Source organism: Prunus avium, chromosome 7 (assembly GCF_965620075.1).
Source record: "Prunus avium chromosome 7, drPruAviu1.hap1.1, whole genome shotgun sequence".
NCBI lineage: Eukaryota > Viridiplantae > Streptophyta > Magnoliopsida > Rosales > Rosaceae > Prunus > Prunus avium.
The window spans coordinates 20484820-20485282 of NC_142290.1; the positions used below are offsets into that span (position 1 = coordinate 20484820).

The following is a 463-nucleotide window of genomic DNA, read 5'->3' on the forward strand; positions in this document are numbered from 1 at the left end:
GCTCTTGCACAAATTCTGGATATCCAGCCCCAAGTGGACAAGCTGTGGTAGCATGGTCATGAGATTCACAAATGCTACACACTTCCTTCGGAGGGCTTCTTGAGTTTAATGCAAGAAGAGCATCTAGCTTTTGTTCCAGTTTTGAAATCTGCACACTAGAAGCATCATTAGAACCACTAATAACACGTTTACCTCTTGTATCCGTATGTTGGGTCTCCATTGCTATCTCCTCAAAGAGTTCGTACGTTTCTTCTGGAGTTTTGGTTTTAAAAGAACCACCTGCAAAATTGGTGACTATATTATGACTAGAAGGGGTTAGTCCTTTATAAAACATACGCATTTGAAGCTTCAATGGAATCCCATGATGAGGACATTGGTTGAGCAACCCATTGAATTTCTCCCATGCTTCACAAAACGATTCATCATCTTGCTGTGCAAATAACAAGATCTTGTCCCTAAGCAT

At 40.8% G+C, this 463-nt stretch overlaps 1 non-coding gene across 1 annotated transcript; it reads left to right on the forward strand.

The window, feature by feature from the left end:
- The first annotated feature begins 356 nt into the window (after nt 1-356).
- Nucleotides 357-463, forward strand: LOC148293092 (small nucleolar RNA R71). Its single transcript, XR_015825902.1, has one exon. It is a non-coding gene; the product is annotated as a small nucleolar RNA R71 (small nucleolar RNA).